The sequence below is a fragment of the Capricornis sumatraensis genome, chromosome 12 (genome assembly GCF_032405125.1).
Source record: "Capricornis sumatraensis isolate serow.1 chromosome 12, serow.2, whole genome shotgun sequence".
In the NCBI taxonomy this organism is placed as follows: Eukaryota; Metazoa; Chordata; class Mammalia; order Artiodactyla; family Bovidae; genus Capricornis; species Capricornis sumatraensis.
In genome coordinates, this window is record NC_091080.1 from 54,149,339 (window position 1) to 54,165,886 (window position 16,548).

At 36.4% G+C, this 16,548-nt stretch overlaps 1 non-coding gene across 1 annotated transcript; it reads left to right on the forward strand.

The window, feature by feature from the left end:
* The first annotated feature begins 12,191 nt into the window (after positions 1 to 12,191).
* LOC138089390 (U6atac minor spliceosomal RNA) lies at positions 12,192 to 12,317 on the forward strand. Its single transcript, XR_011145815.1, has one exon. It is a non-coding gene; the product is annotated as a U6atac minor spliceosomal RNA (small nuclear RNA).
* Positions 12,318 to 16,548: the final 4,231 nt, after the last annotated feature.

Here is a 16,548-nt window from a genome sequence, read left to right on the forward strand (position 1 = left end):
AAAAATCAAAATGGCTGTCTGGGGAGGCTTTACAAATAGCTGTGAAAAGAAGAGAGGCAAAAAACAAAGGAGAAAAGGAAAGATATAAGCATCTGAATGCAAGTTCCAAAGAATAGCAAGAAGAGATAAGAAAGCCTTCTTCAGATAAATGCAAAGAAATAGAGGAAAACAACAGAATGGGAAAGACTAGAGATCTCTTCAAGAAACTTAGAGATACCAAGGGAACATTTCATGCAAAAATGGGCTCGATAAAGGACAGAAATGGGATGGACCTAACAGAAGCAGAAGATATTAAGAAGAGGTGGCAAGAATACACAGAAGAACTGTACAGAAAAGATCTTCATGACCTGGATAATCACGATGGTAAGATCACTCATCTAGAGCCAGATATACTGGAATGTGAAGTCAAGTGGGCCTTAGAAAGCATCACTAAGAACAAAACTAGTGGAAGTGATGACATTTCAGTTGAGCTGTTTTAAATCCTGAAAGATGATGCTATGAAAGTGCTACACTCATTATGCCAGAAAACTTGGAAAACTCAGAATTGATCACAGGACTGGAGATGGTAAGTTTTCCTTCCAATACCAAAGAAAGGCAATGCCAAAGAACGCTCTAACTACTGCACAATTGCACTCATCTCACATGCTAGTAAAGTAATGCTCAAAATTCTCCAAGCCAGACTTCAGCAATACGTGAACCGTGAACTTCCTGATGTTCAAGCTGGTTTTAGAAAAGGCAGAGGAAGCAGAGATCAAATTGCCAACATCTGCTGGATCATGGAAAAAGCAAGAGAGTTCCAGAAAAACATCTATTCCTGCTTTGTTGACTATGCCAAAGCTTTTGACTGTGTGTATAATAATAAATTGTGGAAAATTCTGAAAGAGATGGGAATACCAGACCACCTGACCTGCCTCTTGAAAAATCTGTATGCAGATCAGGAAGCAACAGTTAGAACTGGACATGGAACAACAGACTGGTTTTAAAAAGGAAAAGGAGTACATCAAGGCTGTATATTGTCACCCTGCTTATTTAACTTCTATGCAGAGTACATCATGAGAAACGCTGAACTGGAAGAAGCACAAGCTGGAATCAAGATTGCCAGGACAAATATCAATAACCTCAGATAAGCAGATGACACCACCCTTATGGCAGAAAGTGAAGAGGAACTCAAAAGCCTCTTGATGAAAGTGAAAGAGGAGAGTGAAAAAGTTGGCTTAAAGCTCAACATTCAGGAAACAAAGATCATGGCATCTGGTCCCATCACTTCATGGGAAATAGATGGAGAAACAGTGGAAACAGTGTCAGACTTTCTGTTTTTTGGCTCCAAAATCACTGCAGATGTTGACTGCAGCCATGAAATTAAAAGATGCTTACTCCTTGGAAGAAAAGTTATGACCAACCTAGGCAGCCTATTCAAAAGCAGAGATATTACTTTGCCAACTAAGGTCCGTCTAGTCAAGGCTATGGTTTTTACAGTAGTCATGAATGGATGTGACAGTTGGACTGTGAAGAAAGCTGAGCACTGAAGAATTGATGCTTTTGAACTGTGGTGTTGGAAAAGACTCTTGAGAGTCCCTTGGACTGCAAGGAGATCCAATCAGCCCATTCTGAAGGAGATTAGCCCTGGGATATCTTTGGAAGGAATGATGCTAAAGCTGAAATTCCAGTACTTTGGCCACTTCAAGCAAAGAGTTGACTCATTGGAAAAGACTCTGATGCTGGGAGGGATTGGGGGCACGAGGAGAAGGGAACGGCATAGGATGAGATGGCTAGATGGCATCACTGACTCGATGGACGTGAGTGTGAGTGAACTTCGGGAGTTGGTGATGGACAGGGAGGCCTGGCGTGCTGCGATTCTTGGGGTCACAAAGAGTCAGACACGACTGAGCGATTAGAACTGAACTGAACCCATTCTGGAAAAAAATATACACATATTATTTGCCTTTGTATATACTATAAACATCACGATATATATATATATATATATATTCCAAGGATTGCTGTAGATTTTGGAAATACAGTAGTAAAAATATTAGGCACACCCTCTTCTCTCATGAAGGTTATCATCTAGTGGAAGAAAATAAAAGCAAATAAATTTGAAAATTTCTAAATAATTCCATTGTGTAATAGCTCTAAAAACAAGTACAGAAAGTATCATATGCAGTACCAAAATTTTGGATTGGTCAGTTCAAGGAGTTAGATGTCAGGAAATGTTCTGTAAGCTGAGCCTAGAGGCCTTGGAGTTGAGAAGTCTTATGAAACAGTTATTCTTTATATAGGAAATATTGGTTTTTAACTGTATACAAATGGGATATTTCAGAGGATCAGTTTATCTAAATCCTTAGCAGTGCTAAATGTCTTTTATTTTTAATTATTTAAAATTTAATTTAGCATCTGCAGGATACAGATGTCTGTGTAGGAATAGTATGTATGTATGTGTACAGGAGAAATCAGAAGAAAATCTTATGGTATGTTAATTTGTTTATAACTTAGGGATATGTATTCACTGGGCTTGCAGCTAAAATCTTCCCTTCCATGGTTCTTATTTAATTTCCATTTATTGGTTTTGATTACTTATCTTTAAAGAGAAGTTACTGTCATACTCTTCTTATACTGTTGAATTTAGTTAATTCAAAATCTGTCCTTCAGGGAGTAGGATCTGGAAGATTTTCTTTGTGGCATCCTCATTAGACTCGAGCTTTACCATTGCATACAAAGGTGTTTTAACACTTTATATGAGCTTCAAATCTTGTTTGTTCCTGCATGACTTTATCTCTGTATTCGGGGTAACCACCACTAGACAGTGAGTGCTATTAACTAATTAGATAGCATAGCTTCCAAGAGAAAAGGAGGTCTGTTAGCAATCTGGACCAGTCTTTCCAATTTATGATTTTTAAATGATCATGTTATCATGCTTTCATTTTTAAAGGGAATAAATATGAAGTGATACTATACGGTAATATAAATGAATACATTTATATAGTAATGTCCAATATGTAGAGTGTTTTTCATGTTACTCTAATTCAATCTCAAAAGATAATTTACCAATTTGAGAAGAAGTGATTAAAGCCATTAACATTTGAAAGATTAGACTTGGGTTGTCTATTTATATGCTTCTTTTTAACATTACTTGATAAATTTCAAAGGTGATCCCTGTGTCTCACTCCTTCTTTCTCCCTCTGTCCCTCCTTCTTCCTCTCTCTGGAATATTTGCAGCTCTTAAGCATAACCCAGAGGGCTTTGCCTAGTGCCCTTGAAGTTCTTTTTAAATTCAAAGTGTCAACAATAAATGTGAAACAGCAAAGGCAGTGTATTAGTTTTGATTAACTAATAATTAGAAGCTTATTTTTCTTATCTTAGCTTCTGTCCTCTGTTTAAACCAAATGAAAAAAAATTTTTTTTTTCAATTTTCATGGCTTAAGCTTCCTGAAAACTTAAGATGAGTTTGTGGATAAGTGTGGTGAATTTCCTCTTCTCGAGTCTAATGTATGCATAGCTTAGTCATAAAGAATTCAGTTTAAGCTTATCAGTACCTCTTACCTGCCTTCTTTCCTCTAGGCACACATGTTTTGGGCTGCATATTGCAGAAAATATGTCATACAGACATGTTTTGGAATCTATAAAGATTTTTTCACAGCAGAAATTAATTTTAGTTATTGTGCGAGCATGAGTGTTAAATAGCTTCAGTCTTGTCTGACTCTTTGTGATCCCATGGACTGTCACCTGCCAGACTCCTCTGTCCATGGAATTCTCCAGATAAGAATACTGGAGTGGGTTGTTGTGCCCTCCTCCAGGGGATTTTGCCAACCCGGGGATGTAACCTGCATCTCCTGCATTGGCAGGCAGGTTCTTTACCACTAACACCGCCTGGGAAGTCCTTTTAAGTGTAGTTATTCAGTCATCCAGTCGTATTCAACTCTGCAGCCCCAAGGACTGCAACATGCCTGGCCTCCCTGTCCCTCATCATCCCCCAAAGTTTGTCCAAGGTCTTGTCCATTGCATTGGTGATGCTATCCAGCCATTTAATCCTCTGATGCACTCTTTTCTTTCTGCCTTCAATCTTTTCCAGCATCAGCGACTTTTTCAATGAGTCAATTGTTCACATCAGATGATCAAAATACTGGAGTTTCAGCTTCAGCATCAGTCCTTCCTATGACTATTCAGAGTTGATTTCTCTTAGGATTGACTGGTTTGATCTCCTTGCTCTCCAAGGGACTTTCAGGAGTCTTCTCCAGCACCACAGTTCAGAGGTGTCAATTCTTCAGTGGTCTACCTTCTTTACTGTCCAACTCTCACAACTGTATGTGACCAGAGGAAAGACCATAGCCTTGACTATATGAACACTTGTCAACAGAGTAATGTCTCTGGTTTGCAACACACTGTCTAGGTTTGTCACAACTTTCCTGCCAAGAAGCAAATGTCTTCAGATTTCAAGGCTGTAGTCACCATCTGCAGTGATTTTAGAGCCCAAGAAGAGGAAATCTGTCATTACTTCCACTTTCCCCCCTCTATTTGCAACGAAGTAATGGGGCCAGATGCCATGATCTTAGTTTTTTTTTTTTTTTTAATTTTTAGTTTTAAACAAGCTCTTTCACTCTCTCCCTTCACCCCCATCAAGAGGCTCTATAGTTCCTCCTTTGCTTTCTGCCATTAGAGTGGTATCATCTGCATATCTGAGGTTTTAAGTGTGAGATATCTATAAAAGTAAGTTTATGTATATGAAGTTTTCTAATTGTTTAATAGTACTTAAAATTAGTTACTTTACATAGTATGTTGACATGAATCTTTAATAGCTGTCTTTTAACTTTAATGATATACTGAAAGATTAAAATAATTATTGCTCCTCAATTCCATCCTTATGTGCAGCAAGTTGGGATGTAAATTAAAAGTTTAGGTCACTTGATTCTACATCTCCACTGGTTCTTGTAAGGAAATAAAATAGGCCCAGAATGGAATTATGGAGACAAATTGGGGCCTGGCAAAATAAGAATTTGATCAATGTCCATGTTTATTATTCATATTTTTATAACCCAGAAATATGTCTTTGTTTGGTTTATTTTGGAGAAGGAATGGTATCCCTCTCCAGTACACTTGCTTGGAGAATTTCATGGACAGGGGAGCCTGGCCAAGTACAGTTATGAGGTTACAAAGAGTCAGACATGACTGAGTGATTAACACACAAATACACACACATACACAAGCCAGAGCTGTTTATTTTCATTTTCACTTTTCCTCTTTCCATTGTCAAGTGGCTTATATTTGTACTACCCTTTACAAAGTATAATTTTCTCCACATGGTTACATTTCCAGTGAGTGAAATTCACCCAGTAATGTCCAGCTCTTTGTAACCCATGGACTACACAGTCCATGGAATTCTCCAGGCCATGATATTAGAGTGAGTAGCCTGCCAGACTCCAGAGGATCTTCCCAACCAAGGGATTGAACCCACGTCTCCCACATTGCTGGCAGATTCTTTACCAGCTGAGCAACAAAGGATGCCCAAGAATACTGGAGTGGGTAGCCTATCCCTTTTCCAGTGGACCTTCCCGACCCAGCAATCCAACTGGGGTCCCCTGCACTAGAGGTGGATTCTTTCCCAGCTGAACTATCAGTGGCTATCTTCTACTTTATGTCTGTTGGTAACCTAGGAATCTAGTTTCTTTGTGTGGTTTTTAACATCCCATCATTCTTCCTGTGAACTTCTATAGCATTTTATATAAGCTATTTTGTTTCATAACAACTTAAATAATTAGTTCTCTAATTTTTCCTCCTAATAGAGGATTCAATATATCCATTTATTTTCATAGCCAAAAACATGATGTAGATTTTGATATGCAATGTTCTCATAGTGAGGAATTATGGAATGCAACCAATTATTGAATAAACTAGTGTACAGTTAAAATCTTTCCACATATTAAAGTCAAAATAAGTGATGATATAGTGCATGTGATCAGTTGCCCACCTGTGTCAGAGTCTTTGCAGCCCTTTGGACTGTAGCTGGTCAGACTGTTCTGTCCGTGGGATTTTTCAGCCAAAACTAGTGGAGTGCGTTACCATTTCCTCCTCCAGGGGATCTTCCCAACACAGAGACTGAAACTACATCTCCTACATTGCAGGTGGATTAAAGAATAATTGAAATGGGAAATTTACTGGAGTTCTTCATTTTTTTTTTCGCTGCTTCTACTTTCTAGTTTTAGCAAATAAAAAGGATAATCAACTATCTTTGTTTGCCTGAATGGGAGGATCCTGGGTCATGGGACTTTCAGGAGTGTCCAGGGCTGTTTGGGAGGCTGTTGTTTACAGTTACATTTAACAAAGATTAGACAGATATTATAATTTGATATGTTTCAAGATAGCCAAATTTTGGAAATATATTATCAGTTCATTTCAGTCGCTCAGTCGTGTCCCACTCTTTGCGACCCCATGAATTGCAGCATGCCAAGCCTCCCTGTCATTCACCAACTCCCGGAGTTCACTCAGACTCACATCCATCAAGTCAGTGATGCCATCTAGGCATCTCATCCTCATTCATCCCCTTCTCCTCCTGCCCCCAATCCCTCCCAGCATCAAAGTCTTTTCCAATGAGTCAACTCTTCACATGAGGTAGCCAAAGTACTGGAGTTTCAGCTTTAGCATCATTCCTTCCAAAGAAATCCCAGGGTTGATCTCCTTCAGAATGGACTGGTTGGATCTCCTTGCAGGCCAACAGACTCTCAAGAGTCTTCTCCAACACCACAGTTCAAAAGCATCAATTCTTTGGCGCTCAGCCTTCTTCACAGTCCAAATCTCACATCCATATATGACTACTGGAAAAACCATAGTCTTGACTGGACGGACCTTAGTCGGCAAAGTAATGTCTCTGCTTTTCAATATGCTATCTAGGTTGGTCATAACTTTTCTTCCAAGGAGTAAGCGTCTTTTAATTTCATGGCTGCAGTCACCATCCGCAGTGATTTTGGAGCCCCCCAAAATAAAGTCTGACACTGTTTCCACTGTTTCTTCATCTATTTCCCATGGAGTGATGGGACCGGATGCCATGATCTTTGTTTTCTGAATGTTGAGCTTTAAGCCAATTTTTTCACTCTCTTCTAATATCCAAATATATGTTCATACTTCATATAAGTTTTTTTTCCCCTTAGTTCCTTGTTTACAATCACATTCTTGTTTCTGAGTATTTTACCTAAAATATAGTATATGATATAAATAATACATGAAGCATTTTCTATAGATTTGAAAATAAAGATTTTCAAGTTAAAAAAATTGACAGGAAGGTTTCCTCAGAAATGATGAAAGGCCTTAAAATAATTTTTGGTCTGCCTATGATATTTTTTAACTTATTCAAATATTAAATGTCAAACAGTCTTATTTTTGGTATTTGATTAGAATGGATTATTTCCTTTAAAAAATGTTTCAATTAAAACTTGATTATTTGTCAGATTGTTCAGTCTTTTTCAGTGGAGCTTCACAGGCAATGTAACATTATGATCAAGGCCATAGACAATAGAATCAGTCTGGATTCATATCTCAGTCCTGGGATGTACTGAGTGAGCTTCAAAAAATTACCCAGCAAATAGTCCATCTGTTTTCTCATTCATAAAGTACAGATGATAATGATGATGATGATGATGATAACTAACTATACCTTCATGTAAAAGCTTGCTGTGAAAATGAAAGGGTTGGTTGACTGACTGAGAGAAAGTACTCTTTGTTTAGTATTTTACAGTTTATGCAAATAGATGAATCTTCTTGCCCCATCCATCCTACTTTCAATTATGTAATAAAGAAGTTCTTTTTCATGTCATATTTTCAAATATAAATACTGAGTTACAAAATGTACATTGGTGCTGAAGAATGTCTGGCCTTAAAAAATAACAATCTAGTATAAGTTTTCTGAACTATATAGTCTCTGAAACCTTTTATTACTGTGTCTTTGGAACCAAATCTTCAGTAACTATTGACTTTTGGACATTTGACATTATTATATTTTTTTTAGGTTTGATTTAAAAAGGTTACAATATAACTATGAGTTTTAAAAATATAAATTGTTATAGATAGATAAACATATATATATATATATATATATATATATATGTAATTATATCCTTAATATTCAGTGAATGTTTTTTAGTAGACACAAAAAAATTTTGGAGGAAATATGTCTACTAGTTGGAAACTGTATTAGTACTCTCTCTGGTCTACAAAGAAAACAGTGCATTATAAGTAAAGCAAGAACAACACAATCATCTGAAGGTGGTAGTTAGTCTGCAAAGTATATCTCAAACATATTTCTATTTATCCTGAATTAAAATTAATACTATTACCTTGAAGTAAATATACTTAGTTTTTAATTTTGTAGTCTAGGATAACCATTTTATTATGTAGTTTAGAGTAACTGTATTTAAAAATGATTGTCTTGTAAATTTAGAATGAACTATAAATTTCCTTTTATTTTCCTGAAAATTGATGGAGACTTAAACCCCACAAAATCAATGTGCAAGTCTACTGCAGACTATATAATATTCTGTTTTATTTTCCTTATGTAGATTTGTAAGACAAAACAAAGCAAAATTAAACAATAAGCAAACCTTATTTTTTGTCTGATCTAATCCTTTCCATGTGAAATTGCCACACCTTGTTTAAAAAAATGATAAACATGATTTATCTTTAGATTAGTAAAACATATTTATTACCAAATAGAATTGAACTGCTACCTACCTACAAAAGGAGTCCAAAAGAGTGAAAATGAACAGATGAAAATAATGTGGAGGCTATACTGACACACTGTTTCCAAAAAATATTTTAGGTCTAGAACAAAAATATTATTCAATATTTTAAAACTAATATTAGTTTACTAATTAAACTCCAAGGAGAAGGCAATGGCACCCCACTCTAGTACTCTTGCCTGGAAAGTCCCATGGATGGAGGAGCCGGGTAGGCTGCAGTCCATGGGGTTGCTAAGAGTCCGGCACGACTGAGCAACTTCAATTTCGCTTTTCACTTTCATGCACTGAAGAAGGTGATGGCACTCCACTCCAGTATTTTTGCCTGGAGAATCCCAGAGACAGAGGAGCCTGGTGGGCTGCCGTCTATGGGGTCGCACAAAGTCGGACACGACTGAAATGATTTAGCAGCAGCAATTAAACTCCAAGTGACAAGAAATTAAGAAGAAATGTCAAAATCTTAGAGGAAAGATGAAGGGCTAATTGGATTTTTCAGTGTTTTTTTTTTTTTTTTTTTTCCCTTAGTTCTAAATCTGGATAAAGTGTGACGAATTTTGAATCTGTTGGAAACTATAATTCGACCCAATTATGTTGGCTTAACCATGTTCATGATATAGACAGAATGTATGACACTTTCCCCAATGTTGCTTTCTTGCCATTCCTAATTTACATCTCATGAGTGACGAAAATTGGGCTGAATGAATTTCCAGTTAGGAGGAAAGAAGTTGTTGTGTAGATAGTGTCCACACATCTGAATAAAACAGAATCTATTTATCCTTCCTTATATTTCAAACACAGAGTTATCACTGATCTTGATTTTCAATATAGCAATATATCACATTTCAGTGAAATTAATTACTAATTATTTTCCCTCTTTTAAAATTATTTTCTTTTTGTTTTATAATTTGAAATTTTATAGTCAAGATTTTGAAACTTAAATTGACATTTTAGGAGAATTTTCTAGATAAGTAGCTTGAATCTCCAGCAAGTATATGTACATAATTTTATTATTAAAAATGTGAAATAAAATATATGATTTTCTAAATTGCCTATGTGGGCTTCCCAGGTGGCACAGTGGTTAAAAAAAAATCTGCCTGCCAATGCAGGAGAAGTAGGTTTCATCTCTGGGTCAGGAAGATTCCCTGAAATAGGAAATGGTAACCTACTCCAGTATTCTTGCCTGGAAAATTCCATGGACAGAGGAAGCTGGTGTGTTATAGTCCATAGGGTCACAAAGTGTCAGATACATCTGAGTATACACACACATACATAGACAGAGTGCCTGTGTAATATTTAATTCTATGAATAGAGAAAATAGTTTCAAAAAGGCCTATAAAATATGCATAGCAAAAATATATACTTAATGCTAACATAGTAATATCTTTAAGTGAATTGTATCATATACATACGTATTATCTCTATGTGATTGTACATATGTAGAAAATTTATAAAAAGATAAAACTAAAGTGATTAATTTTTGTTACACCAAGTTGGATTGTTTATAAGACTTTAGAAATATTTATCATACTTGGTGCATAGTTTAAATTTTTAAGATATTTTCTGTTCAGTTCAGTCGCTCAGTCATGTTCGACTCTGCAACCCCATGAATCGCAGCACGCCAGGTCTCCCTGTCCATCACCAACTCCTGGAGTTCACTCAGATTCACATCCATCGATTCAGTGATGCCACCCAGCAATCTCATCCTCTGTCGTCCCCTTCTCCTCCTGCCCCCAATCCCTCCTAGCATCAAAGTATTTTCCAATGAGTCAACTCTTCGCATGAGGTGGCCAAAGTACTGGAGTTTCAGCTTCAGCATCATTCTCTCCAAAGAAATCCCAGGGCTGATCTCCTTCAGAATGGACTGGTTGGATCTCCTTGCAGTCCAAGGGACTCTCAAGAGTCTTCTCCAACATCACAGTTCAAAACCATCAATTCTTTGGTGCTCAGCCTTCTTCACAGTCCAACTCTCACATCCATATATGAGTACTTGAAAAACCATAGCCTTGACTAAATGGACCTTAGTCGACAAAGTAATGTCTCTCTTTTTGAATATGCTAACTAGGTTGGTCATAACTTTTCTTCCAAGGAGTAAGCGTCTAGGCATTTATTTTTTTTAATTTAACTGAAAAATGACTTTAAGAAGGACTGATTTTGTTGAAGACATTATAGGATACAATTCTAGAATTTCTGTCTCAGAATTACATGTTTGAATCTTGTTTTTGATAGAAACATTTAATGTATGGTATAAAATATTCATCTCAACTAATAAACATATTTTCATCAGATGCCTTCCTTCAAGAATATAAAAAAATCCTCACTGAAGTAGAGACATTTCACTTAATCCTTATGTCACTGAATGAATAATTCAGTGGAATTTAATATCAATGGCTTGTAATAATTAAAAAATTTTAAAAATCATTACATTTCATCTAAAAATATATTGGGACAGGCTTCCCAGTGGCTTGGTGGTAAAGAATCTGCCTGCCAAGCAAAGATGTAGATTCAATCCCTGGGTCATAAAGATTCCCTGGAGAAAGAAATGGCAAACCACTCCAGTATTCTTGCCTGGGAAACCTCATGGACAGAGAACTCCACGAAGTCTGCAAAGAGTCAGACAAGATTTAGTGACTCAACAACAGCCACACAGGTATTGTGATAAAATTAAATTATATTCTTATTTTGAATCTTTGTATTAAATACAACTTTGGTGAAATTGCTCATTAAATTATGCTTAATTAGACATTGATACTAATTAATATTAAACAGAAACTAAAATCAATAAAGGAAGATTAAAGAAGAATTTTTTCCTAGCATCTTTTTTTATACATAATAAAAATATCTATAGAAATATTGGTTTCACAAACGTGATAAATATAGCTGAACAGCCAGGAGACATTCACTTGAAATAGATATTTACTATGCCACTATTGTCATAACCCATAATAGATTATCCATAGGCATTCTAGGATCATATACAGGCCATTTGGGAAAAAAACTAGAACTTTCTTCTAAAACTGGGAGATATTATCTCACCAAATTGGCACACAGGAAACAGTTATTTATTTCAATGAAAACAGTCACTGTGGGTATCAGTGAGGGTCTAGGGCACATAAAAACAAGACACTGGGGGAGGGGTTGCTTTGGGAGAATTTTACTTATGTGAGTGATAAAAACAGACAGGCAAAAAAGGAAGGGAAGAAGCATGGAAGGATGGAAGGAAAGAAGAAAATGAGAAAGAAAGAAACACACTTATTGATTTAGAATACCTGAATTAAATAAACTTTTTCACCCACTCATAGTCAGCTTTCCAGGGCTGCCTTGTCTTCCTTTGATGTAAAGGAACAGAGAAGAATGAATTTGAGCATTCTCAGATATGTTCCCAAGAAAAAGAAGAGTTGAAAGGGCAGAGTCAACTGCCTGGCTTTTTTTCCCAGACTCAGCTATAGTAAAATCTCTCCTGCTATGCCTTGAGTGTTATATGAAAAGAGACAAGGTTAGCACTCCCCTTGACAAAGATGGATGAGGCTCTCAGGCATGACAACATGCATACAGTTAAGACATTGCCAACTACTTTGTGGCATCTAACCACTGTTTAGGCTTCCGTCATGGCTCAGATGGTTAAAAAGCTGCCTACTATGCAGGAGACCCAGGTTTGATCCTTGGGTCAGGAAGAAGGAAATGGCTACCCCCTCTAGTATTTTTGCTAGAAGAATTCCATGATAGAGAAGCCTGGAAGGCTATACTTCATGGGGTCACAAAGAGTCAGAGATGACAGAATGACTAACACTTTCACATGCCATGAGTAAAGGAGCTGACAGACAAGGGTCAGACTACAATATTAACGTGTGACTCTGCCCAAGGAGGAAAATATCAGGGGTGGAGGAAGTGTTTCCCTCAATATCTTCTCTGTTTTGGGAAAGTGAGTGCTGAGGGTTTTATGAGGACAATGATGAACCTTGTTTGGAACCATGATGGTGACAGTTACCTAATGATATATGACAGGTTATGTCAGGGAAAGCTCTGTGAGCTGCCCAGTTTTCACTATCTGTAATTGAAGTGGTTGGAAAGGAAAGATGTTCTTGCTTATACTGTGTAGGATATGAAACTCAGAAACTGGAAATGTAAGGAGGTAGACTCAGCTTCCACTGTCAGGTATATGTATCCCACAGATGCTAAGGCATAAACAGACATTCTTTCTGTCTGAAATGCCTTTAACTCCATTTGGTCTAAAAGCTCCTATCTTCATCAAAGCCTAGGCATACCTCCATCATAAAGCCATCTCTGATCCCTCCTGGAGATACTTAGAGTTTGCCTTGTGAGGTCACATAGACAGTATATATACAATTTTACTGTAGGGATTATCAAGTTATACCATTGCATGATGCATCTTTCATTTGGATAAAGCATTATGCTTTTCAGTGCCACATGTGCCAAAACTTGTCTTATGCATCCTACTTTAAAAATGAGAGAGAGAGATGCCTAGCAGAAGGCATTCCATTTGACAACTCTGTATACATGCTTGCCTGATTAATTGATTAAATTATAACATAAAGAGGGGGAAGGACACAGAATCTGGCTTGAGCTGGTCAAAGAAGATTTTGTGGACACCAGAAGTGGTATTAGGATTACATTTTTTGTGCATAGAGAGAATTTGACCCCACAGAGAAGAAGAATAGTGTAAGAGCACAGTAAACTGCTTGAGGGAAATGATGGGAAGGAATAATTGCAAGAATATAGCAAATGTGGAAGAGTTCAAGTTGGTAGCTAAGTTGTGATATAAAACTAGGCAGGAACTCAAAATAGAGAGCTTTGAATGTCAAGTCAAAGAATAGCGTAACACATCCTTTAGCTAATGAAGAGTTACTGAATAGGAAATAGAGATGATCAAAGTTGTACTTTAACAAGAATATAAATTTGAGAGGTCTTTTAAAAGTTTCCTATAATAGTACAGGTGAGAAGTAATAAGTTCTGGGATTAGTGAATTTATTAGAACTGTGGGAGTAGTGGCCACAGGAAGGGAGAATATAGAACCACTCTGAGAGATATTACTGAATTAAAATCAGTAAATGTGACATTGATTGATCATTTCACTCAGCAGTTTAAAACTCTTCAATGGCTGTCATCTTTTGCACTTAGCATAAATTTCAGAATCTTTATCTTGACCTACAAATCTTTAATGATTTGACTTTTTCTTACATTTTAATCTCCATCATCTTGTGTCACTTTTTTTCACCCTTTCTGCACTTGCTTCATCCATAAAAATTTTCCTGAAGCTTCTGGTTCTTTTCTCTAAGTGATTTCACACAGACAATAAATTCTCTTAAAATGTTCCTGCTTGTCTGTACCTAACTCTTACATGTACATTCTTAAAGCCTATGTTCTAGACTTTTTTTTTTTTTTCTTCTTTTTTTTCCCTTTTGGGCCTTTCAATGAAATCTTGATCAGGTCTCATTTATTTTCTAGCCCATGTCAATCACAAGCAGAATTTTACTGTGGTAATTAAATAATACATTTTTAGTGTTAAAACTTTATTTTAAAATCAATTTAAAGTTTCTTCCCAATTGCAATTCAGTTCTGGTTTTGGTTATAAAGCTTACATTTGGAAAAGGTTGTCTCTTTTCCCTTCTTCTCATCTTCTCCTAGCCAAATCTGCATCTGTTATTTTGGACCCCTCTGGATTGAAAACAGATGGAGTTTGGGAGAACAAGGAACAATATATGCTGGACAGTTATTATCTGACTGATGGATATGTCTTTTGGTGCTGGTACCCTCTTCATGGCAAATATATTAGTTCTGCTTTTCAATTTTGATTGAATGGTAAATTGCCTGCTATTATAGCACAATGATTCCTGTGGCTGACAACTTTCTGCTGTGCTCTCATCCCTCAGACCTCTAGAAATCGGTCCATCTTTAAAACTGAGAAGTCCTTTAGATGTCCTTTAGGCTAATCTTAGAAAGATATACTTGTTCAATTTTGTGTAGTCTACGAGAAATATACTTGTTATAGAACACAGACTTAGCATCCTTAGGGTCTTCTCTCCATTGCCAGAAAATGGCAGTCACATCTCCAACTTTTATAGTAAGACTTCTCTTCACAGGAGTCAAATAGTATCTCAGTTTCCTTTGAACTTCAGAAAACACATAGCAAACTATGTCGATATAGTAAAACTTAAACTTCCTTACTTTTTTTTTAAGCTTATTTTTGCTTAGTCACAAATTGCTGTCTGATTCTTTTGTGACCCTATGGACTGTAGCATATCAGGTTCCTCTTCCATGGGATTTCCCAGGCAAGAATACTGGAATGGGTGTCATTTCCTTCTCCAGGGAGTCTTCCCAACCCAGGGATCAAACCCACACAGGTGGATTCCATACCACTGAGCCACCTGGGAAAGAAGAAGTACCTTTCTCCATTCCAAGAAGAGTACTGAAGCCTGAAGTACTGAATCTGAAATCCTTCCTCCCAACTGGATTTTTCAACATCTGATTCTTATGCAGACCAGAAGTCACAGAACCCACTTCATAACGAAATATGCCTTTAGTACACAGAAATTTATTTAGTAGAGGGTCTGAGCGTACTTTGCATTTGTTAAATTTTCTTTGACTTTTGAGGCATTAACCAAAACTGAGACTGAAAAAAAAATCCAGTTTTAACTTTCTGTCTTATATTGGGCAACCAGGAAAGAAAAAAATCAAGTATCTTGTCAATTCTTGAAGTCCCTATTTTCCTGTTTCTCTCCCTTACATAAATACTCCCCTGTGCTATTTTAAATTCTGTTTGAGTCTTGCTCTATATCTACTTGTCTTATGATTTTGATTTTCCCTGTCAATACAATATATAGGTTGCATATTTTCAAATATAGTAATAATTTGACTAACAATGTTGAATTTATTTCACTAATTATATACATAGAAAGTAGATCATTGATTTTTATATTTTCCTGATATATTGCCTGGTTTATGTAATATACAAGAATTATTTCTTACTACCTATAACTAAATTGAACTCTTCGCTTTTTTACTTTTCTTTCAAAAGCAAAGTGTGTGAAGACATATGTGTGCATATTTGATGAAATTGCTTTCTTTGTTGATGTTAACTCAGATGTGTCCGACTCTCTGTGACCCCATGAACTGCAGCACTCCAGGCTTCCTTGTCCTTCATTATCTTCCAGAGTTTTCCCAAACTCAGGTCCATTGTGTCAGTGAAGCCATCCAACCATCTCATTGTCAGTCACACACTTCTCCTAACTTAGATAATTTTTGTGCCTGTAAGTGCTCCCCTGGACTAGAAATACAGTCTATCCAGTCTGCCAATCCCCAAATATGGAGTCAGATATATCTAAACATTTTTGTTGTTCTTTTTTCCTTAAAAAGATTGACTTTGTAGCCTCAGCCAATCAGATATTCTCTACTTTTATCTTTTTTTTTCTTTTTACTCTTTATTCTGTACAAGCATCTCTCTTTCTGTTCCATTTTTAAGTTATCTAGTTCCTTCATAACAGAAACTGTCTACTACATGAGCTGCTAAATAAAGTTTGTTGATACTACATAAATTGTCTTCTTTACTCATTTTTGACACAATTGATGATTGATGACAAATGAGATGAGATACAAAGCTGAGCATTGTGGCCTGGGGAACAAAAAGAAGCACAGGCAATGTACCTGGTATTTCTCTGAGTTTTTCATATTAACAGTGGCTATAGTCATTCTCATAACTGAGCTTCACTCCCCTTTCATCCATACCTTCATTTCAAGCAAAATTTATTTTAAAATGTTATATATTACATATATAGTGCTATATAATATATAAACAATGATAATATGCTTTATA